General features: G+C 45.4%; 1 protein-coding gene and 1 pseudogene across 6 annotated transcripts in view; one reads left to right on the top strand and one right to left on the bottom strand.

Moving 5' to 3' along the window:
* Positions 1 to 27998, top strand: part of LOC142582417 (neural cell adhesion molecule 2-like) — a 388203-nt gene that overhangs the window by 225942 nt on the left and 134263 nt on the right. For all 6 annotated transcript variants that reach the window (XM_075692113.1, XM_075692111.1, XM_075692117.1 and 3 more), the window contains one exon: positions 20209 to 20265. The gene's annotated coding sequence lies outside the window, so the exon portion shown is untranslated. The remainder of the gene's footprint in view (positions 1 to 20208; positions 20266 to 27998) is intronic.
* Positions 16529 to 16707, bottom strand: LOC142583770 (U2 spliceosomal RNA; annotated as a pseudogene).

Genomic DNA, 27998 nt, shown 5'->3' on the forward strand with positions numbered 1-27998 from the left:
CCGCTCGAGCGTTAGTGGCCCACCCTGGCAGCGTTCGGGTATTCTCCACGCTCGACAGAAAGAGTCGATTCTTCTTGCTCTCCAGCACTTCACGGAGGAGGAAGAGCAGGAGGAAGGGTGGGGGGAGGGGGAGTACATGCTCACTGGAAGGCGCTTTTCCCCTCCTTTGCTTTAACCTTACCTCCGCTATATGTGTACGCCTTAAGTTTGTTGAGCTTGGGTCATTCCCTCCGCAACCTCGGACCCGAAAAGCGTGACAGCGCGCTGCGGTCGTGCGTCACGACTTCGTGTGTGGCGCGCTCTTGCTGTCCGGGCAATGTTTGCGCTCTAGCGTGTTGGGGTTCGCGATGTTGTTTCGAGCGTGTGGTGGGCCAGTAGTGCACAGACGCGCCCGAGTCCTTTCAGAATATTTCTTACGGATGGTACTGAGGTACCCAGTTCATGAAAGGATGTTCACTCAGGAGTTACCTTTGGAGATAGAAATGTGGAACCTTTCGAGCAAACGCTTTGCAAGTATAGAACTAGCGCGGTACACTAACTTAATAAACTATGTCGTTAGAAACAAACTGCCAGTTAGTTCTTTGTGCTTGTCTCCAGCGCAATGGCGGAAGACAAAAAAATAAACGTAAAGAACTGTCTGTTGCTCTTCATACCATTCATTTGTTGTCCATGTCCGTGTAAACAGAGAAAGAATACTTTAATTGATGCAGGAGATGTGTGCGTGGCCATGCGCCTGACATGATACTACAAACGACGACGGTGACAATGAAACGACGCCTGCATGCATAGTACATACGCACCAAGCATGCACAAGAACACAAATTGACAAATAATTAAAACGTCTCGTCCTGGCCAGAGTCTTTGAGAAATGTAATGAGCGCTTTCTCTACGCGCAAAGCTGCGTGCAACTATGCACTGTCCTGTAAGGGATGCCGTAGTGGAACGTTCTGGATTTTTTTCTTTAACTGAGATAATTGAACGCATGGTTCTCGCGCTCTCTTCGCAGTGTGTCATCAGGAGCGCAAGACTAATCGGAGCCGTACACGCTCCTGCAATGGGGAAAAAAAGTAGCAGTAAGCCTCTTACGGCGCCGTCCCTCGGAAAATATAGCCTTCACCCGGCAGCTCCATAGCTTGATGAAAAGGGGGCGTAGTAGAGGAGTAAATAACTAGCATACCAGCATCAGGACAGTGGCCAAAAAAAAAAGAGAAGAGCGGGAAGCGGGTAGTGATTGGAGGATGACGGCTTGGAGAAGTTACTGGTTCATATGGTTCCAAAGTGGAGATTGCATGACCCGGAAGCGGTGCATTGACAAGCGCATGACGTGAAGCCTCCGGCATGCAGCTGAATCACGCGACCCGAAATAATCCACGGCAACCTGGGACCCTTCTTTTTACAGAGAGGAATGCTCCATGACTAATCGCTTTTCCTAATTCTGTGGATCTATCCTTTTCGAACACCTCGCCCAGAGTACGTTGATCAAAATATCCTACAGCCGTTTGCTTAATCTGCACAGTGTATTTACGCAGACGTTTCGGTTTCCCGACAAAGTTGTGCTCTTAAAGCCAACAGAAACCTAACGACACTTCAGAGTTTTAATTCTTTTCGTTTACTTTAGCTCGTGGAAACACCGCCGCTAGTTTCCGTTCTCCACTATATTCGAATATCTAAAAATACAAACATGCGGAAGCACCATTATACGAGTAGTTTGCGAGAGCAATGCATCTCCTCTCATCCTCCCTCACTCCCACCCCTTGTCCCACCAGTTTTACTTCGCGAACTCATTTTCCGGCGCACCCTCACCGCATGCCTCGCATCCGCTCAAGAGCGCGAATTGTCTCTCGTTCTGTCGCTCCCCACACTTCTCTGTTCAAAGCAGATATACCATCCCAGAATGCGTTCCAACGCCACGGCCGCCGCTGCGCGACACGGCGGCTCGGCTGGCTGCCAACTGTCTAGCATAAATAAGGCGCGACAGTCGCCAGATCTGCCGCACCGTCTATGAACTCAACGTGTGCGTGTATCCCTCCGCCGTCGCTCCACTCTACACGCTCCATTCGCCCCCTGCAACGAGACGCTCTCTTCCCAACTCTCGGCAAATCAAGCCCCGACTCGTCGTATATCGCCCGGGAGCAAATAAAAGAAACGCACGACTTTGGCCGCTTCTAATGGGGTCTGCAGCGTAATGCGGCCTCGTATACGGTGCGGTCGCTTCCTGTTTCGTGGGTTTGTGCGTCCCTGCGGAACTTCGCTGCTGTGACGTGTGTTCCACAGAATAGGCGTCGTCCTTCTCCCCCGCGCTAACGCTACGACTCGGCTTGATAACGTCAGCGCTTGACGGGCCGAGGCTTGAACGCCAACGGGAGTGCGCGTTTGCTCTGTGTTAACTTTGCTGTCTTTCACGTTGTTGAACATCACGATGGAAGTAATTTCCTGTTGTTTGTTGAACCCTGTGTTTTCCAATAGAATTATCCTTCCTGACTTGTTCCCTCGCTTTCTGAATTAGGTGAAATGGGCTGCCAGTGAAAGGGCGAGAGAGAATGCAAGGAGAGGAGAGGCAGGGGACGTCAATCTGACAAGTGTCAGGTTTGTAGCCCTACACATGGTTTAAGGGAAAGAGGGAATAGAAAGAGGAAATGAGGGAGAGAATGAACACACGTGTAAACGCGGGAAGGGACACTGGTGGACTATAGACGGTCACTCAGGCGGATGCATTAAAAAAAAGACGATATAATACCTATAGAAGATACATTGCGGTAAATATACAGCGTGTCCCAGCTAACTTTAGGCAGAGTTTAAAAATATGCAAATGCCACGTAGCTGGACAGAACAAAGGTAATGTTATTTGAGATCGCTTGGAGATACTCAAACAATTTTTTTCATTCCGCCTAATTGGATAATTAGTCCTGATTACTTAATCAACTTCTCAAATATTATAATTAGATGAAAAGTGTCAATGAGAAAATTGTAGAGCGACATGAAAAAGTCCCGATACAGCTTTCTGTTCCTCAATACGCGCTACGTAAAAGTATTTTTCCCAGCGTGAAAGAAACCCACGAATACACGTAAAATGCCTCGAGCGGCCAATAGCGCGGCAATGTTGCGTGCAATTGGGGGCTTCTTTTACGCTCAGAAAAATACTTATATGTAGCACGTATTGAGCAACAGAAAACTGTAACGGGAATTTTTCATTTCGCTCTACGATTTTCTCGTTGAGACTTTTCATCTAACTATAATGTTTGAGCAGTTCATTAATGAATTAAGACTAATTATCAAATTAGGCAGAATGCAAAACAAAGTAGTTTGAGTTTCTCCAAGCGATGGCAAATCAAATTACCTTTGTTCTGTCCAGCTACGTAGCATTTGCATATTTTTAATCTCTGGCTAAAGTTAGCTGAGACATCCTGTGGTACATGCGTGCTTCGGTAAACGTACCTATAGAACTTCATTGAGAGAATAAAAAATATCATGTCTTTAGTATCTTGCTTAGTGAACTTGCGTTATTTTTTCTTTTCTACGGTACATTTGATCCAATATTTGTCGCTTTAAAAAAACATGTTTACCTTACCAAAACTGCATTTTTAGTGAGCATATGTGCAGATTTTAGCTAAATCTCGCGAGCGTTCATTACGCGTCATTTTTGGGCCTCAAGACAGCGATAATCAGCGAAACCGACAGAAGCACTCCACGACACGCCAGGCACTCTCCTGTGAAAGGGTCGTCTAATCCGATGTTCCCTTCAGGACGACACACGAGAATATTTTGGGGTTCTCTAACGATATATCTAAAAATGCGGGAGGCTGTACATTAGATTTAAGGCCATGCTGCTTAAATTATGCAATATTCCTACTTCTGTTCAACACTGCAAATCCGCGCGACTCTTAATTCGTCCTCTTTTTGAGCGCTGTAGCCTCGTGCGTGCATATTATACGCCTGTGTCTATAAGTCAGATGCTCGTTTACAGTGTGAGCAGGTGTTTCGAGACGAAGAAAGCAAATGGCGCAGGTTACTAGGTTTTCCTGAATCTGGCTACAACTTCTGCAATGGAAATGGCGTACGGCCTGGTTTGGTTGATAAATGAGGGCAGCAAAATGGAGATAGCCTAGTTAGGCCCGTTCGCTTAGTAAAGTTTACTTTGGCGCGGCATTCACACAGTTCCGTGTACTGTGATGCAAACCAACATTTACGGGCCCTAATGCAAAATGGACTAATCTTGCGAGTTTAACAAGCTGTGAGCGCTCTCAAGCAAGCAAATCATGCCTTCACCGCATCATGCCCAACGAGGCCTAAAGTGCAACTGCAGCACTATTTTGGACTGCGTAAAGTGCACGAAGTCTAGTTTCAAATAGTGTGAATTTGAAATTTTGTGCTTTGATGTGCACTCGCTATCACGAAGGCGACGTGGTTAGACTAAATTCATATCCAATAACCATCAGGTACACGCGTCTACTCAAGTGCTATTTCAACGTTGATGATAGGAAAATCGTACACTTTCCAGTCCCTCTGCTTTGCCTAGACTGCTTCAACAGTATTCACCACTCACTCATCTGCCATAAATAATTCTGCCAAATCGAAATTTTTTTGAAGTGGGCATGTAAGCCAACTGCGGTAAATGAAACTTTAGATATTAGAATCGTCGACGTATTCAGTGGGAATGAAGTTTTTGATATGTGACCCACAGTCTTTTGTTATGAATGGTATTACCGCACCACTTGGAACGCGTACTGCGAAATGACAGCCGCAAGCGAAAACTTAAAACTTTAATGGTAGTTTATATACATACATAAATGTAACGTAACAAGAAAGACAAAATATGCTTGTGCAGTGAACACGACAGACTTTCACACGTGCATTCGCAATGGCGAGATAAATTCTAAATGGTACTTGGGATACCCAAGGCACAGATGTCGATGGACAACACATCTATCGCTCCGCTCTCGCAACACCCCGGCTCCGGTAAGATTAATTTATTTTGGTGATAGTCGCAATGAAGCCACACTGACGCAGTCTTTCCCAAGGCAATGAATTTTGCCGCTTCAATTGTCTCACGTGTCGTCTGATTGTTGTGCTTGGCTACAACCTTGCAGTCACTGAACAACGGCTTGCAACAGCAATCCCGACAGCGTCAACCCAGATGCCCTTGCACCGTCCTGCATACATTATTGTTTTGTTCTCGAAGCCTATCGTTCAGGCATTTGCCAGTTTGGCCAAAGTACTTTTTCCCGCAGTCAGGCGGAAAGTCAAACAGAAACCATTAAGACCCGATGAAAGTTTGCGCTTGTGGCTGTCGTTCCCTATTCCTCGTTCCAAGTGGTGCGCAAATAGCATTTATCTTGAATTGTAACCAACTAGCCCAAACCAGTACCCTTCTAAGATATGTAACCACATTCCTTACTCGTCAAACAGACGGTCTTTAAAGGCTGCGCAGAATTTGTCCCGCAACTGGAGCTTGAAACTGCACGATAGGCTCGGCCCGTACTTGGCTCTTGGCTTGGCTCTTTGTAAGCAATTGAACGGCTTCTAGCTATCTTGAAAACTACAGAGAGAGAGAGAAAGAGAGAGACTGAGAGAGAGAGAGAGAAGAAGGGGAAGGAAGGGAAGTTAACCAGATGGGAAGATCCGGTTTGCTACCCTACGCTGGGGAGAGAGGGGAGGGGGAGGTAAAGTAGTTGTTTATTAAACTTTATAAACAGTCTTAAATGTGTGGGTATACCTATGATATTTCTGGATCGTTTGTGTTGGCGTGATCAGTGTTCATCTTATATTTCTCGCGCGACACCTGCGATAGCAAGCCAGGCCATCAGACAGGTTAACATTGCCAAATTTTCATTGAAGACAACATCGCTCTGAACCAGATATACGCGTTACCTGTGCTGTTGCTGTGTAATGGTGTCACAAACATGTACAGCGCGTAGGAGAAGTACCTATGCAGTGAAAATGTTAGTCTTCAGTCCGTAAATCACTGTACCTTAATGCACAGTTGAACACTTTAGGTGGGCTCAGTGTGTGCGTGTTGGAGGAAGCAATGATGGTGCTGTGAGCAGGCGCACATGGAAGAGCCAGCACCGCCTTCCGTAAGGAACAGGCAATTTAGGAATTGCCACAGAAGGAATTCTTCCTCTCATGTCACGCGCCCCAGTTATGTTTAGCAGTAGAGTAACAGAACATTCACGAGCAAAAAGAAAAATAAGAAGACACCACAAATGACCCGAGAAAAGTTTTTCTTCAATATTTCGCAGCTCAGACATTGCAGCCTAAAATTAAGTGCCAATATGTATCCGTCTTTCTATACCAATGCATTACGTACACTTCTGAGCAAAATTATACGGATCAGAGGTTAGCCGAACAAAAGTTAATTGCTCCGTAATTGAGACTCACAAACTAAAATTGACAAGTGCACTGGAATGGTCACAATGCCTGGTTTGGAGGGCAATCTTCATTTTAAAGTTAGAACGATAGGCGGAGAAGAAAATCAAGTTTATCGCAAAATACATGGTTCTGATGTTTTATTCAAGGGCGTAGAGCTACGCATAACGCGTCTCATCATGATCGAAAAAAAGTAAGATTAGATTTCCGCCATTCCCGTAGTCTCGCAACATTTGAATAGGATATGGTTTATTGCAGTCCTAATTTCATATCTATATATATATATATATATATATATATATATATATATATATATATATATATATATATATATATATATATATATATATATATATATATATATATATATATATATATATATATATATACGGTGGTGCAATGCTTACGAAGCGTGACGTTAGTTTAGCGGACGTGCCGTCGCACATGGCTGGACGCTGATGTATACGCCAGCTCGAGCTTAGCGTGCTCCTCCTCGTTTATTTTCTCTTACTATTAATACTACCATTATTAATGGTTTATCTGCACTGAATGCCGCGTTTAACCGAGGTCAGCTTAATTAACCTAATGGTACTCCTGCGCATTCACCCGTTCGGAACCTAGGTGCATGCTGAAGGCTCTCCGCACTCCCGAAATCTGCAAGAACCCTACGGCTGCATTGTGCATAGCGACTGGCCAGTCATCAAAGATTCTAGCGGAGGCATTTGCAGACCTTTTAGTCTCTCCTATGTAAGGCGACCTTCTTTCCTTGAGAAGTCAGAGTACCATACCGGCTTCCTATGGTTCAGCCTGCCAGATGGACAAGTCAGGCTTCACTTTTGAGGAGCTGCGTCACATGCTCAGCCTCTCCAAACGCCGCGCTACCGCAAGTGAAGATGGTGTGATGTACCAAGCATTGCGGAACATTGATAAGAGTTTCCATGACCGTATATTGGAGGGCAATAATGAAGTATAGAGAACCTATGTAATCCCTGCAGTATGGAAATCGTCCGTGGTAATGCCGATTTTAAAGCCTGGCCGCCCTGCAACATACCTCAAGTCCTAGCTGCAAATATCGCAAACTTCAAGTGACTTTAAGCTAATGGAGCTAATGATTTTGTTTCTACTAGATGTCAGGCTGTACTTTTTCCCTGATGTCATGAGTGGCTTTGGTTGCCACCGTTCAGTTCTGCAGAGCATTTCAGACCTTGTCTTCGTGCTTGAATTTGCTAGCTGAAACAATCACTCTGCCTACATGCTCTTCCTAGACATACAGCAAGGTTTCGACTCAGTTCCGCATAAGGCGATTATTTTCGCTCTTGCAAGAGCGGGAATTTCGGGACATTTGCTCCGCTCTGTGCATGATTTTCTATCGGAGCGTCTTATGAAAGTGCATGCCGGAAGAATAACAAGGAAATCCCGCACTGTGAAGTGCGGAGTCCCACGGGACAGCCTATTATCGCCGCCTCTGTCTAACACCGTACTCGCCACTCTTCTAAGTCGTTTGCCTCGGGACATTGACTTCCCTGTGGGCATAGCTATTTATGCAGTAGATAATTCTGTGTGGATAAACGGCCCTTCCCACTTTGCTCCATGGCTTCGTGCAAGCTCACAAAGAGCTCTGAACGTGGAGTACTTAAATGAAGTTGGCGCTCAGATATCACCTACTAATTGGCTGCAAAAGTATGTCATCCTAAACAACGCTATCGTCGAACAATGAGCCGACTGTACCTTGACAAAATGCCGAAAAGATGGATGTGACAACACCGTGATTTGCTCTTAATTTGAGAATCGCAACTCTTGGCCTCCTGCCGTTAAGTTTAGAGAGAGAGAGAAGGGAAGAAGGAAAGGCAGGGAGGTCAACCAGACTGAATCCAGTTTGCTACCCTACACGTGGGGAGGGGAATGGGGAGTGAAAGAGAGAGAGAACTTAGGTGTAGGATGTCTATAGTCGGGCACTCAAGTCTGTTGCCTTCAGGTAGTGAAAAAGCGCTCGAACTGCTTTTTGCGCTAATGAACTGTGAGGCCAGGCTCCCAAGATCTTCGCTTCCGTAAATGGCCTGTCATCCAGTCTATTCAAAGCACACTGGAGAGTCTAACGTTGATTATCGAAGCGAGAACAGTGGCACCGAAGTTGACGGATGGTCTCTTAAACGACGGAAATGGCTATACCTCCTTAAGTATTTGGCCGCCTTGACTGCTAGAAGTGCGGGCTGCGACCAAACAATGGCTTTGCAGGTGTATCAGTAATCTGTACTATATGACTTGATGTATGCGTTACCAGTCCTGAACGTTCCACCTAGTTTGATGGCCCCACTAGAACGAGAGCATCACGTTGCTCTCCGACTAATGCTTTGATTATCTCATGAGGCACAATCTGTTGCATTACTCTCTGAAGCGCATCAGTTACCCTTGAGGCTGCAAGCTCTGTATCATTTTGAGCGCCTGCACCGCACATCGAATGTTCAAGTGCTCTCTCATCGTCTGATTCATCACGTGTTTTCTCGCATGGGAAAATGGCGGCATAATTTATGAACGCTGCTGGTATTTCTGAATTATGCTGCTGCAGTTACGCCTCCGCCTCCGAAACAGATCCCTAAACACGTATACTCTACTCATCTCAGAATCCGTGACCTACACAAAAAAACTTATATGCCAGCTTCGGCATTATTCTAATTGGCTCAGGCACACATGTTTGAAGGATTTCCATATTATATTCAAATATTCACGGATGCATCAGTGCTGAGCGACGGTCAAGGCACGTCTGCAGCTTTTTCTCTGCCCGTCGACTCAAGTATGACGTTTATTTCAAATACCTCATCCATTTTCAATGTGTGTAAGAGGAGTTAACCGCATCGAGGATTACCATATTAACGGACTCCCACGCCACCCTTAGCAGATTACAACGCAAGTGCCTTAATTAACTCTATCTGTTTGTTAGAAAGTTAGAAACTCATTCTTGACGTTTATTTTTCTTGCCAAGTTTGGTCCAGCCTTTTTTCGAAATTTTTTGTGCTTGCACAGCGAAGCTAGAATGCACTAGTCAACATTTTTTTTTTTTCAAAGGCATGTTTTATGATGGAGACTTTAAGATGGTGTCTATGGCAACACAATGAATTGGTGCAATTGCCAAAATGGCCAATTTTTAAACTATTTCAACACTTTGAATAATTTTGGCACCGGCAAAAGCGGGTGTAATTGCAGACTTTGAAGTTTTCCTTGGAAGGCAGGAAAATAAATAAGGAACAAATTAAATATGTAATAGTAGCCTGGTTGACATAGTATAGCTAGAAAATATTTGAAGCTTTGGAGGTTCAGCATATCTCCTAAAAAAAGTATAATTTTTTTGTCTTTTGCAGAAAGTTTCGTATCCAAGCTCAGTAGCTTGCTTTGATGGTCGACCTAAAAATTTATGTGATACATCATTAGATAACCCTATGTGTCTCTATGCATATGAGGAGTTACAAGAAGGTGTTTCATAAACGCGAAACATTATTGTTTGAAATGTTCATACGTGGATCGTGGAGACCGCATAAATATGTGAAGCCTTGCCGTCTAGGAAGAGGAGACTGGTAATATAATGAGCCCGGTAAACTCCACTACACATTGTGAATGGCTTTTTTTAATAATACGAAGTGAAGGGACATCGAGCGATACAACCTCGACTCATAATTTTTTCCATGAATGCGAAACGTGGACTTCAACCACGTCTGAGCACATCAACCTCCCCCCCCCCTCCCCCCTCCCCCTTCCCCTAGCAGGGCACACATAAATTTCATTGCCAAATATGTTCAGGCTGCCCAACGGTGGTAACACGCAACACCAAAAGACTTTGTTTACCCTCACGTAGGCTTTCAGTTGTAATTATGAAGGTGTTTTGCACTTGTAACGTCTGATGACAGTCTTTGGGCTCCCTGTATGTATGTCGCAATGCTTGTGGCAATGAATATTGGTAGGTCGCAGTGCATTGCAGCGCGAAATATCTTTTAAAAAAAATTATGTGAATTATATCAGTGTTCTTTCTAGATTTGCGTGCAACTTAAATACTAATATTGCTATTTGTAAACTGCATGAACCCTACCGTGCAATGGGTGTATGCTTCTTCTGGAGCACACCAAGCGCACGCCGCATTGCGTTAGAGTGCGCGTCTCTTGGGAGTAAAACGCAGACCGTAACACCATTTCTCGGTTATCTGCATTGCAGACGAAGCCAGCAAATTCGTTCATAGGATCATTTTTCTTTGTCGTCTCCATCCCAGGCCGGCAAGCTGGGGTGCACCTCTGAGAAATGCAGGGGTTGACACAAACAGTCAAAAAATAAGTTCTATGTCTAAAAATAATACTTCATTGTAACTTCCCACATGCATAACAGATATGTAGAACTATTTAAAGATCTCTTACGTATATTTTTAGACAGACCACCACGGCTGCTTCTTTTTTAACTTTGAACATGAAGCTTCTTGAAGGAAAAAAAAATATATTTTTTTAGGCAATTGGCCAAACCTTCGAAAGCTCAAATATTTTGCGGTTATAGTATGTCAACCTGGCTACCTATATATTTAATTTGTACCTTATGGGCCTTCTTGCATTCCGAAAAAAAAATTCAAACTTCGTAATTTTACTCGCTTTTGTGAATTCAAAAAGCACTCGAAATATGCAAATATTTGAAAAACTGAGTTTTCGCAGTCACACCACTTCCTAGTTTTACCATACACACCATTTGAACGACTGGATCATACAATGCGCCTCTGAAAAAAAAATATTGTTTGATGCCTTCTAGCTAAGCTAAGCAGGAAAATTAGATTATCACCAAAAGACTAGAAAGGCTTTTGGAACAAAAATAAACATGGAGACCGAATTTTGTACTTGCAGAAATTTTTCAGCTACACCTGTGATACTCGAAAAACCACTGGTTGATTTGGCGTGCAATTACCCATTGTATAAACGAACGACGACCAATATAGCGCAGCCTTGTGTACACTATGAATTAACAATGAAGTGTTATAAGCAGAATGCAGGTGTACATAGCTAGCTTGACCTACTTTTGGCGTAACTGATCTTTTGCGGGACATATTTTCTTTAGCTAGGCGTTGAATGCAGCCCGATAAACTCGGTAAAAAGGCCTAGAACAAGAATGAGAGCGCCGATGGAAATATACAAACTGCTGTTCTCGCCGAAATTAAATTATTCTTCAAGAAGATTGCATACTATAGCTCGGGTGTAGGAGGTAATAGTTATAGAGTGCGGCTCTCCTAAATAAGGTATCGTTATAATATATAGTTAGGAAGGCATAATTCCCGTCTCAATTACGGGTTCTGCAATCCTCAATAATTGTGAGAATAATTGTGAGAAATCCTCACTCCTCAATAATTATGAGAAAGTAATCTAGTGTCTGATGAAGAGTGTCTGAAGCTTTCTTTTTTCTTGCGTCTATTTTTGTATCGTATGTAGACGTAAAATACATTTCTTTTATTTCTATTTTCCATACTGTCCGCACCTGGGGAGGACTGCCTCTACTGCGATTGTTGGATCTATGTAATCTCGCCACATAATCTCGCTTGCTTGTTCGCAAGCCAAACGAGCGAGCGCTGATATATTCACCTGGTCGTAGTAACGACTTTGCCGGGGCACTCGAATAATGCAAGAAAACAGAGTGGGTGCTCTTCGCAGCCGCCTCGGCAGTGTAGCCATACGCCCGCCGGATGACTTTTAGTGCGTGTATTCCTGCCAGAATTTTCCAGACATCTCGCTCATTAGCGAAGCCTCGAGCCGCCTAATAAACTAAGGACGCGCTCATTAGACAGTCTGCGCCGCCGGAGACTGCACCGCACAGTAATCGCTCGCTGGGGCCGCGGATAGCCTAGCCTTTTATCAAGCGCGCACCTTTGGAGGTGAAAGCGGCTCTTGGAATACGGTTAACCTTCATTAGGACGACGTTGCGGAATCTTTTTGCGAGGAAGGCCGTTAGTTTCCCAACACTTAGAAGCTCCTGGCATTAGGGCTGTGACTTGTTGCCTCTTATATTCAGCCACATATACAGGCAAAACACGAAATGAATGTAAACATGTACGAGGGCAGAGATTCGAGTCTTCCTTCAACCTTTATTAGTGAGTGCAAGATGCATAGCGCGTTTGCAGTAAGCTTTCGGTTGCTTTTCTCAGATTGTTCGCCTGACCCACGAAAGGAGCTGCTGTATGTCGCGTGAAAGATTTCAGTGGCATATTTGAAAAACCGTATTCAATCGCCATATTCACTGCAGTCGTGAATTTTACGGCGTTTCATGTTTTATGTTATTCTTGTCATTCCAAAAGTATCCGTGTCCCCCGGCTCTTTTTATAGTGTCATGTGTATAGTTTATAGTGTTCCTGTGTGTAGTATCTCTCCCACACGCTCTCAGTGCTTACTCACTCCCTTTCTCCTCTTTCTATTCCCCTTTCCCCCACTCCCAGTGTAGGGTAGCAAACCGGATGCTCTTCTGATTGACCTCCCTGCCTTTCCTGTCCTTGAGTTCTCTCTCTCTCTCTCTGCTCTCGAGCAGGCATCTGAAAAAGCACGGTGGGAAGCACTAGTCACCTGTGCTCAAATCAGGGTTTTTTTATCTCAAGGGCTTTAAGATGTATAGCTAACGCAACCTCCTTACGAATAAGAGGTGAGGCGTGTAGACAGGACACAAGGACACAAGTGGACAACACGAACGCCGCTAACTCAATTAAAGAACTGGCAAATTACTGGAAATGAAAGTGGATGAAAAACAACTTGCTGCAGGTGGGGAACGATCCCACGTCTTCGCATTACGCGTGCGATGCTCTACCAATTGAGCTAATCACACGCGTAATGCGAAGACGTGGAATCGTTCCCCACCTGCAGCAAGTTGTCTTTCAGCCACTTTCATTTCCAGTAATTTGCCCGTTCTTTATGTCATTTAGTAAGTACAAATAGTTTTCCCTATGTTTTCCTTGGTGTCATTGTATGTTGGGGGGGCTTTTTCTGATCTGATTATGAAAATCGGGCCCCTCTGTTAACCCCATTTCTTCTCTCTAGAGGTTGCGTTTGACACGTGCGCAGATTAACCATGTAATGCCCCACGCGAGATAATTTAGAAGGCAGCTGCATTAACAAATTTTTCTAAAGGCACTAATACTGGTATATTATCCTAAATTATAGGATTGCTAATATTCTAAAATATAGAAATGTGCCGTTGGGTGAAACCTGATATGAGATGCTTGTACTTGTTGGTACTGCATCGCTAAAACTTTGAGCGTGAGAACCACTTACAGCTAAACACCACAACTCTCTAGGGACGAGGGCGCTTTGTTGTTCAGATCTCTTCGTTTTTTTTTTTCGCTCTATGTTTTAGCAGTTAGGTAAAACTAATTATCGCGATTTTCCTTTTACTTCTGCAATATTTTACTTCCCATTTGAAATATGTCTTACTGAAGAAAAGCATATAAATTCCTGCAGGCAAGTAGGTTGCCTGAATTGACGGTCCACTTAGGTGAACTTTATTTGATGTGCAACAAAATGTTTGTGACTATCTTACGGAGGGAGAAAATTCGAGAATATTCTGCAAAATTACTGCACCTTTCTAAAAGATCACTAAAGATTGCGCTCTTACTATTAATGACCTCCTATGAATGAGTAGAGTGTTTGATTGGGCAGTTAAAAGAACGCTGCAGGTTACCGCCCAATCCTTGCTCCAGTGGTTACGTAAATAGGACGTCAGGTGAGTGGAATAAAACAGATTTGAATATTTTTACGTTATAAGGCCCCAGCACTGTAAATTTCTTAAAAGAAAATGGGCAATACGCGGAAATGCTACGAGTCTCTTTCTTTCTTCTCATTCTTCCAGAGAAGCTTTATTGTCTTTCGTTGCTGCTGTCGAATGAAACCGCTGCCGAAGAGAGTAAGCTTCGGCGAAAGCACCACTTTTATTGCTTCTTCGACTCCTAAAACAAAGAAACCGCCCAAAATGATCGCACGTCCCAGCGCAAAGTTCTTGCTTGACGCCTTCTTTCCTTCTTTTTGGCGTTGTGCCAGCGCGCGGTGATAAGAAGGCGAAAGTAAAGCGACGAGGCGAGGGTGAATCGACCAGCTCTGCGCCCACAGCCTTGGCTCCTGATGGCGCGCGATCTATTACGCCTTGCCGTGCTGTAAGTAAGCTACACGGCGCGAGAAAACGACCCGCGCTAAAAGATTCAGCGGCCACCCGCTTCCTGGGCTAAACTTTCTCTGCCGCATTCCTCGGGAAGCCCGCCGCACAGCGTTCGCTTCGAAGCAGTCGCCGCAGGAGCGCACTCGCAGCGCGCCGGAAGATACCGCATCGTTAGGTCGTGCTGTTGGACAGCGGGGGTTTACTTGAAAAAAACCTGCAGCATACTGCGATTCGGGCACATGTGCACGCGTGCACGCGCGTGTGCGTACGTGTGTGTGTATGTGTGTGTGTGCGTGCGGGCGTGCGTGCATATGTGCGTGTGCGCGCGTGCGTGTGTGTGTGTGTGTGTGTGTGGGTGGGTGCGTGCGCGCTCCCTTGGTTATTTTCTTTCATTTCACTTGAAGCTTCCTTTTGCAGTAGCATGCCAAGCCCGCGTTCGAAGCGAGGAAAATTTCAACCTAATATGTTTAGTGCTGGGACCATTCTTGTTTAGGAGAGCTACAGCGTTAATTGCTGTGCAATACGTACCACAACGTAATATGTTCAGTGATAGGACTATTGTTGCTTTGGAGGGCTAATTCTGTTCTTGAGTGCCTTGTTAGTTTCTGTACTACAACGTATTCAAAGAGTACTACAGCCACATGGCCAAAGGACTTTCGCATGAACTTCATTATTGGCTTGCAGGAACCACCGACACATTCATGAGTCCATAGTAGTCTGGAGATCATAGTGCGTCTTGGACAGTTTATTCTTCTTATTTTGCATGCATCATGGCTGCTGTGAAAACCGTTGCTTAAGGCTACGCTCAGTGTTAAGGTTAAGCTACGCTCTTGTGCCTCGAAGATATACCGCGGCGTTTTTGCGAAATATTTATATATGTCGAAAAACTTCTTTTTCGGTTTCTTAAACATGTGTCTCCCATCAAAACGTTGACTTCCCTTTCCTAGAAACTTTTGGTTATGTCTTTCCTGAATTTTCACGCCGACTACAAATGCACGTGCGATGTACTTGCCTGAAACAGGCCCTAATCAGGCCTCGTAAATTACTTCCAGTTGGCACCAATGTGCGACAGCTGCCGTTCTGAAAACAACAACAAAAATACTATCAACACCTGTTGTGCAATTGCCCTCAATGCGACGTCCAGCGCATCCTTTTACGGAGCGCACTGAGGGGACTGGACTCAAGTAAGAAATATTTTGATACAAAAATTCCTGCGCTCTAGCCGCATCCAACGATGACGCAGAAAGCTATTCTAGCGCCGCGGCAGTTCTTGAAGATAATGGACCTCAATTTCCGACTGTGTTCCTGCTGTACATCCCACTGTACGCATGCAGCGCTCACTTTTTCCCTCTTTTTCTTGTTCTATTCCACCTTTCCTTTACTCCCAGTGGAGGGTAGCAAAACAGACGCTCATCTGGTTGAGTTTCCTGCCTTTCCTCGTCTTACTTTCTTTCCCTCTATCCCCAATTGGCAAATAATTATTTTAGCGGTCCTTTCGTCAGTCTCTCTCTGTCGTATATTACTATATGTGAGTATACGAGAGGTTGGGGTCAAGAGTGACGCCCGCTACTCCTGTCTTAAGCAAATAGCACAATAGCAATTATAGGGCGGCTCGAACAAACGAGCAAAAATACGAGATCGAATCATAAAATAAAATGAAAATAAATGTCGGAACGAACTAACGTACAGTTAAAACAAAGTTGTAAGAAGCTCACTGTACGTCACTAGACACGAAATTTGCACAGAAAGTAATATCAAGATTACAGAGCAGCCACTTGCAGTTGTATTTCAACGACGATATACTCTTATGTTGCATCATGCTCAGCTAGATATGCATGCAAATCTTGTATCTGATCTAACATTGTTCCTAGCAATAAGCAAAATTTTCTAATTATCACCATACCGTTGTCATTATACGCTTCTCTCTCATTCGGGAAAAAATGCTGACAGGCCCCACTTTTTACAGCGAAACTGTATATGGCTAGGTTGCGGCGGGTCGATGTCCGTAGACCAAAAATAATGGGCCGATGCCGAAGATAGTGCAATATCTGGCCCACCCACGCGGAGGTGATGGAGGCTTCAAGCACTCCTCCAGCTTGCGAAAATAAGTTTAATATCTTGGGTCCAAATACAACCCCTGTCAGACATTAAGCTGATAAGCACAGATGCTGCACTTTGACCCGCGTCGGCCATGCCTAAGTTCACGCCGCCTTCTCTTGGGCGGCGTTCCAGGTGCTTTCGTATCTCCTTTCCTTTCCTTCCACTCTCCCGTGGTGGGGGTCCCGTCGAAACGTCAAGCGCGTCTAGGTTCCTCAAGGCTCCTCGGGGCGGCGGTCCCATGGTCCACGCGAATGCATATCAAAATCAAGGTAAATGAGTCCGTACCTATGCTCAAAACTCTGTGTCACCTCTGTGTCGTATGCTAAACAGCTCCACTGGTCATCCACTTTCACCTAGTGGAATGGCTGATAATTTCTTCCTTTTCTTCAGTTTCGTCTCTCTCTCTCTCTCTCTCTCTCTCTCTCTCTCTCTCGCTCGCTTGAAGAAAGCGAACATTTATTTCGTTCACTGGACGGAAATGAGCGACCAACGTGGAAAATCCTCCGCACGCGGCAGGGCCTTGATTCAAAGCGCCGGCCATTGGTGCGTGCAATGCAGTTTCCTCGCTGAGAGTACCGCGGATCTTATTTCCGTTGCGGAAAAGAGGCCGCGAGATGGCGTTGGTGGCGCAGATGCGTTCCAGCGCATAGATGCAAAAGTTTAGGAGAACGGAAGTCGGATGGTGTGAAGCTAGTGGACGAGGGGGGGGGGGGTGGCTTCGAGAAAACAATCCCTGCGCATTGCATAGATTTCACCGCAGGACCCCGACTCGGTCGTCCGGCATCCCGAAGACCATTTATTTTGAAAATCTTTTAACTCATTTCAGGCACGTGCTGAATAAGTAGGCTCACCTCATGCGCAAACAGCTCCCAACTCCAATCTGCTTTCCAGCTCGCACAAGTTTTCCTTTTCAAACATTTTCTGTGGCTCCTGCTAGTACCACACACCCCTTCCTCCCCAGTTCGCTACCATCCCCGTTTTAGATCCCTACTCTTCGCCTCGCAAATTAAGTGCACTCAGTTTGTTTCTGGAGATGATCCCGGCAACGGTTTTAAGAGAGCAAATGCAAACGTCGCCAAGGAGCTACGATGTAATCTTCTAAATGCAGTCTCCGAAATGATGTCTCGCGATATATGCAGGCACCCGCACACCACGTGGAACTGCGCGCATGCAGCCCACCTACGCATAATAAAGTAGCTATGCCTTGCTCACTGTTCTCCGAGCGCAACCTGTTTATCTTTTAAGTTTCGAAACCATGCGCAAGAATGAACCCGAGGCTTAAGGTGCGTGAATTGAGTTTCTTAGTTTGTTTTTTTTGCCCACTCTGCATTCCGTGAGTCGCTGATGCCATTATAAATTAAAACAGAGAACAGAAGACGTAATCAAAGATGGATCATGACGGCTTGCGAATCATCGCGCGCGTCGTATTTTTCACTCTCATGAGAGAAGGAGGCATGGGAGGGAGAAGGCAAGAAAGAATCGATAGCGCTTTTGTATACACCTTATCTTTGCGGCTTTGTGAGATCCGGAAATCGGAGCCATTGGGCTGGCGTACGACTGGTCTGCAGTGAACATTAGGTTCACTATCAGGAGCATCGCTAGATTAATGAGTACTGTACATTTCGCACCGGTATCTGAAAAGTACGCTTAATTGCTTTATCTATAATACAGAACACAAAATATTCCTGCTTCGATGCGTAGCCATCGTTCTTCTTTATTATCCCACTATTTATTCCTACCGCACGGTTTTCCATACGGATTGTTATCATTCAATAAATGCGAGTAGTTAATCCTTGGCTCAAAGAATAAATAGTTCATTTATTGTAAATAGCGCTGTTGCTAGACTTAGGTTCTTTTTTTATTCCTGGCTGTGCGTTTGTCTATTTATTTGTTTTCGGAGTTACAGTCTTATAGTCAGAAGTCTGTAAGTGTAAAACTTCTGTAAGTGTTTCACTTTCATCACCTGTAATATCTTTTTCAGTTGCGACTTCACGTGTAAATTGTCAAAATTGCAGTGCCGAAAGCACCGGAAGGCAAAATAAGATTAGTGACTTTACGCGTAGATTTCAGTATAAGAGCTTGTTATGGGGGGGGGGGGGGTTGATTCATGTGCGGATACAAAACATGAAAACAAATCCTTTTGACTTTCTTCCAGCCAATGAAGAAAAGAAAAAGGCGATTCGCGTGCCAGTAGACGTTTGCGGTAACGAAATTTTCCGCGCGATCCAAAGGAACACGGAATTCAGGAAACGACCCGGAAGAAAATCAAACTGATTGAATAATTAATGAGGCCGGCTCTCGGTTGTGGTGACGGCAGTGCAAATCTTCAAAGTACGAAGCGCGGAAGCGTCTCTTCGATGTGTGTGCGCTTCTTTTTCTTTATAAGCACGGCGCTATTGACAATGGGTGCTTCGTTTACGAAACATTGTTCGCACCATGTTTATGATAACGGGACACGGGAAATCCTCTTTGGAAGAGCAGCACAATACCATTGTGTAGTTGACAGGATGTTTACAAAAGCCCTATAAGCAAAACTCACTTTCTGTTTTTCCTTTGATTTTTTAGTGTTCTGAAATAGAACTTTCTTTTCAATTTCTTTTCATCACAAGCAATTCAGTGGTTTTGATTCGCTATGTCAAAGGGAATGCGCGTGTACCATGGCGACTAAGGAGCTGCATCCGTTAGAATGCTTTACTGCAGTTGTAGTTGTTCCTCTACATTTTGATGCCTTTAATATTTCGACATAATCCCCCGATTTGGTTGTTTAGAGAAAATCAAGACTTCTGAGTGATGTCTTCTCTAGACTTACAGTTCCTTCTATTTCCTGCAACTATTCCTCTATTACTGCTCACACTTTAGCCCGAACATTATTGCGCGCAAGGGGAGGGACGCACTTCCTCACGACTGTGCTCTGAGGCAACACAATACTTCCACGTACACTCATTTATACTCTCTTCCGGCGACAGCATTTAACCCGATAACAACCAAATGTTATCACTCAGCAAGACGCGCCGGCATTATTTGGAATTTACTCGAATGTTATCGTTGATTATATCTGTTGCGTATGTTCTCGCCCAAACTTGTGTAATCAGACTGTATGTGCGACACGAATTCTGTAGAACTTTCTGGAAGGCTCGCGGGCACCAGCGATGACGCTGGAACCTTCGACGAGTCATGTATAAAAGCCGACGCACTTGAGCAGAACATCAAATTTTCAACGATCGCCGACTGTGTTCTCCGTTTTCCTTCTGCTTTGAATCTAACTTGCTTTTAGGGGCACAAGTTTGCCCAATATAGAGTTCGTTTTATTCTCACTTTCTTACTGTGTTCTCTACCGTCACCACAAGGTTACAATATTGTTTCTGCTGCTTGAGAATATCAATAGGTGCGAATCAAAAAAAGAGAAGGCAGAAGTAAATATATATATATATATATATATATATATATATATATATATATATATATATATATATATAATAGATTCAGTTGTTGCGTCTATAAACTTCTTTTTTTAACAAGATGATGATGTGTCACATCATCAGGACTAGAATCCATAAAACTAAAATTCGTAAATTAATTGTTTTGCTGTTTCAGGTGCCGTCATGATGTTCATTCTCGACTGCAGCGACTTCTTCAGGACTGACTTGACCTGTAAGTTTATCTCCTTTTTTTCTTTTGGTGGTTGCCTGCGTGCCTATTCCAGAGTGCACAAATGTCGGGAAGGCGACTTCTCTTTTGCAAAGTCTTTAGCAAATGAGATTAACCTTAATGTTTCTCGATACTTGCGTTTCTCAATGTTTAGGTTTGGTGCAGTTTAAGACTACAGCTTATATTCACTTTGTTATTAGTAAGAATTTTCGTCATACTATCATAAGACCTAAAAGCTTGTGCTGTCCTACGTAAGTATTGGGAAATGAAAAAAGAAACAAAACAAAAACAAACTGCATGAAACAGGCTGGATAGTTAACGGCCAACTGCAACGAAATTACAGTTCGGCTAAATTTGTTATAAACGAGTAGTACACGCAAAATTAAACCAATCTTGACCATGTCAGAATGCTGATTATGGTATAGTTTCTTTGTCAGCAGCATTTAAACACAACTAGACAGACGATGCGTGCATCTATGACACAAGTCCCAGGGCGAGATTTTTCAGCGCGTTGTGGGGCGCCGCGTGCTCGGGGTTGTTTGCATCGTTATGCCTGAAGAACCATAGATATCAGAGCACGCGGTAGTTCTTAGCTTCATGACGGCGGCTATGCTCGTCGTGGCACCCCACAGTGGACACAGTGTTTGTGCAAGGCAGCAGCGGGGCCTCCGAGATTGAATGAGTGTGTCGCTGCAATCTCGGAGCTCATGCCGAATGGCCAAGCGCTAGGTCGCGTGTCCCTTCTGAGGAGTAGTAATGCCGACATTTTACAGCCAGCTCTGAGGCGCCCACACCTGCTGTAAGCGTTAGCGTTGCCCTCGTAACCGAACGAATACCGCGAAGGGTGAAAGCGAATGTGGAGCGCAGTGGCAGGTGAAAGATGGTGATAGCGAAGACAGCACGAGGAGGAAAGCGGAGGAGGAGGGTGTTTCAAAGTCATGAGGCGGAAAGCTGAGGAGGAGGGTATGACGAAAGGCGTGAGAAGAACAGCGTGGTGCCGCGCAAGAGGGGATTTGTGGCGACGGCTTTTATGAGATGGCGCCAGAGTAGCCCGCGTCGTCTGCATGGAAACAAAGTGCTACATGAGCGGAGGTCTGTCTGGGGTGGTTGCTCTGAATCGCGCTTAGGCATCGCCACGCGTCGCCTCTCGCGATCTTCTGCTCAGCGAGGCAGTCGCGCCAAACATAGCTCTGTTTGCAGTGCGTCGCACGAGACAGATTAAAGGCGATAGACAATATATCGCGAAATCAAAACACGTATGCAGCTCTGCTCAAAATTGGCATTAGGGAGCATCGGGATCGTCGGTGAATATTTTGATTGTTTCAGTCTCAAAAGAAGCTATTTTTGCGTTTTTCGTGACGCTTCCGTTTGTATTTCAAACGTCAACGTGTTCAAAGAGGTTCCTCTATATCTACATTATCGTAAACTTGGCTTCTTAGCTAGTTCGAAATTTCACACTCCATGTGAAAAAATCAAGGCAATTCCGCCCTGCAAAGCTGTATGGCTACAGGAGCTGTAAACGTCGTGGTAGAAAAAATTGTCACTTAGTAGAGACGGTCACAATGGCTTTGTGGTCGCTATGATATACATTGATAGGCATACTGGCAATTGCAGACGTATTCTTTTATAATCTCAAATTGATGCATGCAAGCCGCTGGGTCGACGGTTGGGCCGGATCAGTGTGGTATTACAAGCGAAATCTCTGCAAAATGAAATTCGCTAACCATTCCCTCTTCGGTCCCGACACATCCACATTGAAATCACCGACAACTACTACAAGGGTAGTATCATCGCAACTAACCCACGCAATTATTTTGCTTGCATACGGTGGTATGAGCCATTGCTAAGAGGTTATGAGCCTTTGGTGATGAGTTTTCTACATGCTGTTCTGCATGTTGTCTTTATTTATTGTTCTGTCCGTGTTCTGTTGCTGCCGGTTTTTATGTACGGAGGTGCGCCACTCTGTCAAGCCAGTAAAGCTTTTTGGGTGCACCCCTAACATCCCTGATGTTGAAATAAATGTATTTATATTTGTATATATGATTCGAAAGAATGTAAGCCCTATTCACTTCACTTTTATGAGTAATTGCAGCCCCTGCCTTACGGGACTTTGAGCCATTGCATTTTTGCTTGCTTCCGGGGGTATGTGCGGCTAGGGGTGTATGAGCCATTGATGATGATAATTTTGTGCAGACGCGGAAAAAATTCTATTGTACCCTAGCCATATACCGCTCCACTGTAAAGAAAAAGTTACGCGCAATATGAAATCTGACACCTGGACAGAACCTCTGATATGCAAATTGCCACGACGGAGAGAAGAAAGATACCACACGAGAACTGAGTGCGCCCGTATGGTGCCTTTCATGTCCTCGTCCTCATTTTCCTGGTCTTTTGAATCCTCTGATAATTAATATAGAAACAAAGCACTTTTAATACCATCACGCACATTTGATAAGCGTGGCTAATAAGAATTTGCATAGTCCTCTTCAAGCTTTGCATAGAAATGAACTTGGTTAAAACACGCTGGCGGGCTAGTTGGTTAGAATCCATGGTAGAGTGTACAAGCGCGACTGGACGAGGACGAAGAAAGAAACAGATACACAGACACAGCGCTTCTGGTTAAAACACGCTGGCGGGCTAGTTGGTTAGAATCCATGGTTTCTTTCTTCGTCCTCGTCCAGTCGCGCCTTGCATAGAAGAGCGGTGTGTTGATCAAGATAGCATGCCGACACAGTCAACTGTCGAGCTTGAGGCGAAGAGTAACGAAAAACTTTATTGCATGCTTGCGCCTTCATATCAGCCTCCCGGTTAACAGGCTTACACAGCATGCTTGCCAATTTTGAGCACCCTGGTTGCCAGGCCCGATACATCTTTCGCCCTCTAACAACAGAAACAAAAAAAAAACAGGCAACATAAAACAGTTCTGATTGAATTAAGCAATTTGCTGAAAGTCCTTTTCACGTGCGAGGCGAGTGGGCTATTTTTTTAACGAGTGCTCCGGCGAAGCCCAGCGTCGCCCAGTTCGACACTCCTGTTTGCCAGAGGACCTTGCTGCCCTGCCGCAGGGATCCCTTGAGGTGTGTGTACAGCAAGGATTACGTCTTCACACGTGGGGCTCCAGTCGCCTTGTGACTCCTGTGGTGCACGAGGCCTGGAGGAGAAGCACAGACGTCAGCACCGTCTTCCGTAAAGTCAGGAATGGTTTGCAGTGACGTTTTGAACCGTTTCTTTGGAGCAGATGTTGCCGATTGCGACGAAGCTTACCCCGTATTCCGTACGGACCATGTATGAGCGAGGGGCGATGGCTTTTTTTACGACGGCCTTCGTGCTCCACCCGGTCTTGTCCAGCAGCCTAACGGTATCAGGTTCGCCAAACTCTTGAAGGGGACGCCTCTGAGGGTGGGCTTGCGTGTGCTTTTTAACCTCTGGTGCCCTATGGTCTGTGAAGTCAGGTAGCCTTCCTCTCATCCCCTTGCCCATGAGAAGCTGGCATGGGGCTTTTACGCCTTCGAGTGGTGCTGTTCTGTAATTGAGAAGCCCGATTCAGAAGTTTTCATTCGCATATGCCGCCTTCTTGAGGAGACGTTTTACCACGTTCACTCCTTTCTCTGCCAATCCGTTTGAGCGTGGAAAACCGGGACTAGAAACAACGTGGGTAAATTCACATTGTCTTGCAAAAGCCCGAAATTCCTGCGATCAAAACTGTGGTCTGCCGTCCATACATACTTCAAGCGGAATACCGTGGCGTACAAATATCAAGGGCAGCTTTTCTGTTACACAGTGGCTGGGAGTCTGAGGAAGCGGCTCTACTTCGGGGTAGTTAGAATAGGCATCGTAGACTGTAAGGTAGTTATTTCCAGCATGCTCGAACAAGTCCATGCCGACCCTAGCTCATGATAATGCAGCACAATTTCTTTGCATCAGCGGTTCACTTGGCTGCCTCGAAGCAAAACGGTGGCAGGTTGCGAACCTAGAAGCCTGCTCGGCTATTTCTGCCGCCATACGAGCCCAATACATCAGCAGTGCCCAGCGCCATTGCCTTGCATTTTCCGACACCCAAGTGACCCTCATGTAGGCGCTGCAGCATTTCTTTTCGCAGGGACTTCGGAATGATAACTCTAGAACCACGCAACAGTATGCCTTCTACACATGATAGCTCTGCTTCAAAGGGAGCTAGCTGTCCTATAACGCTGCGGCCACCTCGAAGCGCTTCGGTTACTTGCCTAAGCTCCTCGTCTTCATTAGTTTCTTTCGCTATCCGCCTGGCTGCTGTGGCACTGACGAGCCTGGAGAGGACAGCCACGGCATGGATGGCTACATCTTCTAGCTCACTCTCAGGCCGCTCATTGCTGTCGCATTTGATTCTTGAAAGAGTATCGGCCAGAGCAAAGTCTTTTCCCTGGGACGTACTGCAAAGAAATGTTGAACGGCATGAGGCGCAGAAAGAAGTGCTGCTTTGACGGATCAAAAATGGCATGCACAGGTGCAGTTCACAACGTTTCGCATAGTTTTTTTGCATTCGTTGTCATGGCCGCCTGACCATTCGAACATGCGTTTGTGTTTTAATAGGGCTCGTAGATCCTTGGTCTTCTCATACAGGTTTGGGATGAACCTTCCAAAGTAGTTCACTGCACTCAGTAGTTCGTTAACACCTTGTTTTGAACTTGGGAGTGGCAATTCTACTACACACTTAACTAAGCTTCCATCTGGCTTGACTCCGTCTGCCGAGATGACGTCGCCTAAGAACTTTACTTCGTCCGTGCCGAAGACACACTTTTCACGGTTGAGCGTTAATCCTGCTGATTTTGCTGGCAGTAGTGCTGCTCGTAGGCGCTTATCATATTCCTGTTACGTTGCGCCCCACACGAGTAAGTCGTCGATGTAGATCCGGGTACCGTCTAGGCCGTCAAAAATGTTGCCCATCGCTTTCTGGAACACTTCGCTCGCGGTGCTTATCCCGAAGGGCAGCCTTAAAAAGCGGTACTTTCCTAACGGCGGGGCAAAATTGCAGATTATTAAGTTGTTTCATCCAAGGGCATTTGATGAAAACCACAGTTAGCATCCTGCTTGCTGAATACCTTTGCAAGCTCGGACTCGATTTCTTTTCTGGACGGCAACTGATAATGATCGTGCTTCACGCACCGGTTTATGGGCGTGGGGTCCATGGAAACACGCAAACGATGACAAGGGGGCTTACCCACTCAGCGGCCTCTTGCATTTTTTGGATGATTCCTTGACGTTCTATGCGGGTCAACTCTTGACGCAGTGGCTCACGAAGCGCACGCGGAATTCTGCGTGAGGGCAGTGACACTGGGCTTGCTCCTTCATTCAGCTCGAGGCTGTAGGTTTCCTTTATGCAACCTAGGCCTTGGCACAGCTGCGGAAACTCGCCGAAAACTTGCGGCTTCAAATCAGCAGGCCTTTGAATCGTTTGTACCCTTGAAACTACTCCGAAACGTTCGCAAGCCTGAAGGCCTAGTAGCGCTTGCCTTCCTTTCTTTACCACAAAGAAATCAGTCTATTCCTCAATTTTGCCGATGCGTAGTGGCAGCGTCACAGTTCCAAAGTGCTTTATCACTCCTCCCCCGTAGCTCGTCAGCAGCGTGGAAGATGGTGTAAGACGCCTTCCTTCTCTCACCTTTAGAAAAAGGGCTTGAGGAAGCAAGTTGGCTTGTGCCCCCATGTCGATTTTCATGCGTATGGAGCGATTAGACAGTGTTGTCGTGATTGTCCAGTCTTGGTCCCTCGTAACATCGTTTATGCTCCCGGCCAAAATCTGGAATTCGTCGTCTGATTCCGCTTTAGTCTGCGGTGGACAGTGAACTTCTTGAAGGCTTTTCTTTGTTCTGCAGCACACTGCGAAGTGCTTTCTTTTCTGACATATGCCGCACGTTCTGCCACAAGCTGGGCATTTTCTCGGCTCGTGACTTTCGTTGCAGTAGGGGCACTGGCGAATATATTTTTTGCGGCGCCTTCTGGCTGGGCTTGCTTTTTTCGTACGGCATTTAGCTTTGCCTCGTCCTTTTCCTATGCTTGGTTTTGGCTAGCAGCTAACTCCGCTGCTTTGCAGTGTTCTATTGCCTTATCCAGGGTGATATCGTTCTCCCGGAGAAGCCACGTCCAGAGCTTCTTGTCTGCCGTTCCGCTGGTCTTGAACCATTGATTCCTTCAAGTCACCAAAATTATAGCTCTGAGCTTTCAGCTGGACATCGCGTAGCAACTGTTCGAATGGTTCCCCGTCACGCTGATGGCGAGTTCTGAAGCTCTAGCACTCATAGGTCTCGTTTCGCTTTGGCGTGCAATATTCTTCAAACTTCTTCACAATAACGCTATAGTCCTCACGCTCCTCGGGTGACAATTTGAACGTGTTAAATATATCAATTGCTTCCTGACCTGTTACGTGGAGGAAGACTGCAGCCTACTGAGCGCTCGAGCGTTCACTCGTAGACGAAGTTGCCTTGAAGTACAGGTCCATTCTCTGGCTGAATTTCTTCCAGTTCTCAGCCGCCGCCTCGGAAAGCACTAAGGGATCAGGGGGCGGAAGTACTTCCATGGCACTGGCTTAGTCAAAGCGGGGATGGGCGTAATAAGAAACTTCTGGCACCATGTGTCGATCAGGATAGCATGCCGACGCAGACAACTGTGGAGCTTGAGGTGAAGAGTAACGAAAAACATTATTGGACGCTTTTGCCTTTATATCAGCCTCCTGGCTGACAGGCTTACACAGCATGGTTGCCAATCTTGAGGACCCTGTTTGACAGGCCCGATACAAGCGGAATCATGCTTTGGTATTTGGTGAAGAACAGAATTGCAACTTTTATAAATGAACGGAAGGTAGCGAGCTTTAACAGAGTATCAACATCTGAAAAATGCCATGATGTTGCTATAACAGACAAGCCTAATTGAGAACAAAATAAATCTCTTTAACTTGCCGGCCTTTCCTACCAGTCTTCCTTATCTCTGCCTCTTTGAGTGATTTTAATCGACGTGATTTTGTTCGCTACATTGGACTCCCCTGCTCTAATTAGCATGGATTTCACGTACGAAACAAGTGCCATTTTCCCTTTCCATAATATAAGGCGATGAGCTCGGGGAGCTGTACGTTAACGTATTCAGATTGATCCGTCACAATCTATTAGTTATCTTGGGGACATCTCTTCTGAGAGACAAACACACGAGTTTTGCTGAAGAACAGCGACCATTTTGCGATAAGATCTTATCATAAAGGTAGCAGCTAAAGGATCGGTGGTGCTATAAACCACAACTCAGTTGTAAAGCCGCTGCTTTTATTAGGGAATATGCGCTATATTATCGTCTGGCTCATAGCTTCAACTGTGCTGATGGAGAATACGCGAATCGAGAACACGCGTAGCTATTAAGGTACTTTCTGTGAACTCGCTTGCACTCACTCACTCACTCACTCACTCACTCACTCACTCACTCACTCACTCACTCACTCACTCACTCACTCACTCACTCACTACTCACTCACTCACTCACTACTCACTCACTACTCACTCACTACTCACTCACTACTCACTCCCTCACTCACTCACTCACTCACTCACTCACTCACTCACTCACTCACTGCAAACTACGATTCAGTTTCATTTGAGAAGCAAGATAAAGCAATTTTAAGAAAGTGCTTGCGAGCAATCGTTTCTTATAATCGATGTCGGTGTACTGTGCCCTCATCCATACGAGCTGTTGAAGTTGGTGCATTTTCCAATTTAGAG

Source organism: Dermacentor variabilis, chromosome 5 (assembly GCF_050947875.1).
Source record: "Dermacentor variabilis isolate Ectoservices chromosome 5, ASM5094787v1, whole genome shotgun sequence".
NCBI classification, from domain to species: Eukaryota; Metazoa; Arthropoda; class Arachnida; order Ixodida; family Ixodidae; genus Dermacentor; species Dermacentor variabilis.